The following is a 3,062-nucleotide window of genomic DNA, read 5'->3' on the forward strand; positions in this document are numbered from 1 at the left end:
AGTGCCATCAGCGAACATGACAAGATGATGCAAACCTGGAGGAAAACATGGGTAAGACTTTTTATAGACTGCCTCTTGCACTTCTGCATGTATTTATTTAACAAAATGATCAGTGTTCCTGTACATGTCATAATTCCTGACCCACTCAGCAGTAAAGTCTATGTATGACATTCATTGCAGTTGTGTCAGCTTGTTCCTTTAGTCTACTAACCAAGTGCTCATCAGTCAGTAGTTCTGTTCCTGCCCAAAACAGTAAGTCTGTCTATAGTGAATGGAGTAGATAAATTTCATCACATCTGTACACTAACTGGATTGCAGAGACTACTGGACTTCATAAATGGTATTGTCCATAAAAGCTGACCTTTTTTTTTTTAAAAAAAAAAAAAGAAGTCCATACCCATCTCTTAATATTTTTTTCCAGCAGTTAGAAGATCACTTTTGATAACCTTAGATATTACGTGCTTGCTGCCTGTAGAACAGTTAGTATAGGCAACCTTAAGCCCTATTTTCATTTTTAGAGTGGTATTAACACATCATTCTAAAATTTTTCTTCAGGAGACCTGCAACAAGAGAAACAGCCTCTAATGGACAAAGGAATTAACAGGCTAGAAGGAGAAACGTATGCAAGTCAAGAGTACCTGTTACTCTTATTATTATAGCATTTGGAGATGTCTTTTCAAGTGTTAGTGCTGACATTAAAACAGATATTCAGGAGAATCACCTCAAGCATGAAGTGGAAGGGGATATTCTTACTGCACCAAAGCTAAATTACATGGTACAAGAGAGGTCACCCATCCCAACTCTGGTTTTCTGATGTCAGCTATTTCAGCTTAATAAAGAACAAAAGTAGGCTCAGCAAGATTTGTGCTGTTCAAAGAATGTAATATGATGTTTTCTGTTTTGAGTTCATTAAGGCAGATAATTTTGGGTTTGAGGATCTTGGCATAAGATTTAGAAATTAGGATGTGGATCACATTTATTTAAAGGCATTTCAACTTGTACACTTATTTTTCTTTTACTATGTTTACCCTTATGTTGCCAGTGTTTTGAAGAGCATTCCTTTCTAGTGTCAGCAAGCTCATTTGTTCAAAGATATTTCCTTTGGTAATTGTGCTGGGTTTTAGTTAATTTTCTTTACAGTGGTTGGTGTGAGACTGTTTTGGATTTGTGTTGAGCACAGGGTTGATAATGGAGAGATGTTTTTGTTATTGCTGAGCAGGGCTCAAACAGAGCCAAGGCCTTTTCTGCTTTTGCACTGCCATGCTGGCAAGGACTTTGGGGATGCAAGGGAGGTTGGGAGGAGACACAGCCAGTTCAAGTGATCCAAACTGACCAAGGGGATATTCCAGACCATGTGGCATCATGCTCAGCATACAAAGGCAGGGGAGCATGTATGGAGTGATGTCATTTGTATTCCCAAGTAACCTTTATGTGTGATTAGCCCTGCTCTCCTGGAAATGGATGATCACCTGCCTGCCCATGGGCAGCACTGAATGAATTGTATTGCTTTGCCTGTGTGCATGGTTTTTGCTTTTCCTATTCAACTCTCATCATCTCAACCCATGGTTTTCCGGCTTTTATCCTTCCTATTTTCTCCCACTGTGAGAGGCTGGGTGGTGCTGGCTGGGCTTAAACCATGACAGTAATAAAGTTTCTATACCAAATAAAGGAGTTCTGACTAGTGCTTAAAATACAGATAGATTACAAAGAATGCAAAAAGACTCTTTAGTTTTTGCAAATTATTCTTCTATGAGATAATGTAGCTTAAAAATTCTATGCTGAATGAATTCAAAGACCATTCCTTATGATGATCAAGTGTGATGATCAGACTGAAAATGTGAGGACCTACACTATCCACAGTAAAAATGTTCTACTGCATTACTGCTCAGGGTTTTGTCCTTCTGCATCTAAGAAACAAAGTCTGATGTATAAATTAAATTTTCTCTATTATCTGCTCAATCAACAATCCAGAAGCAAGTAAGATGCTCCCTAATAATCAGTCAGATCAGGCAGAGAGCTTCTTCGAGCAGTATCAGAAAGCTTCATACTCATCCCTAAGTCCTCTCCTAACTGGTAAGATTTAAATTAGAGTGTTTCTCTAATTTAAACTCTTCATGCTAAGACTTGAATGACTCTTTTTTTTTTTCAGTATCAGACCACCTTGTCACATGTGCAGGGTGAAAACTCATTTTTTCCCTACTTTTCTTAACCATTTTCCCTGTTTTTCACATAGGCATTTTATTAATGCTGATGCAGACTTCTAACGCCTCCAGAGTAAATTTTTTTCTCATTTGTTCTTGTAATTTTTGTGCTCTCAGGACAACTATAAACAGACTTGTCTTGAATTGTTTCTCCTCCATTTCAATTGATTTCAAGCACACTTAGTTCTGTGCTCCAAAGTTTAGTTCTGTGGAGCTGAGTGGGAATACAAAGTAAGACAGGGGTCAGGATTATGGATGATGTAGCTAAGCTTTGCTTTGTGTCTTCAGGAAATTACTGCAAGTAGTAAAAAGTTGCCAAATTTTTTGTTTAGTTCAATTTTATGGGGAGGAAAAAAAAGAAAAAAAAAAACAAACCAAAATCTGTGTACCAGCCATAGTAACCATGACTGGGACACTTTACAGTAAATTTTTTTATACTCTCAAAGAGGTAGAACTAAGTCCCTAAGATTGTGAACAACCTGTAATGTTTCTGAAGTTTTATGCTCTTCTGCAGTAAGACAAAATAGGAAACATGGGCAAAACCCAAACTTCTTTACCAACTGATCCTCATTCCATGCAATGACTGGGTTTATCGGTTCCAGAATTTTAGATGTGTATCCAAGTGGCACAGGTACAAATGAATAATTCACAACTTACCTTTGCATCAAGGGTATATGCTGGCCAAAAGCATGTTTTGTCACTGGGACCTTTCAGCCCCAATTTCCATTTAAGATGAGAAGAAACTAATACAAAAAAGATCATCATCATAACTAGTGCATTTCAGCATAAGGCTGGCTCCCTTTGTTCTTTCCCAAAAAGTGACATTTCAAGTATCACTAAATTCCCACAAGACAAGCTTAC

Source organism: Serinus canaria, chromosome Z (assembly GCF_022539315.1).
Source record: "Serinus canaria isolate serCan28SL12 chromosome Z, serCan2020, whole genome shotgun sequence".
Classification (NCBI taxonomy): domain Eukaryota; kingdom Metazoa; phylum Chordata; class Aves; order Passeriformes; family Fringillidae; genus Serinus; species Serinus canaria.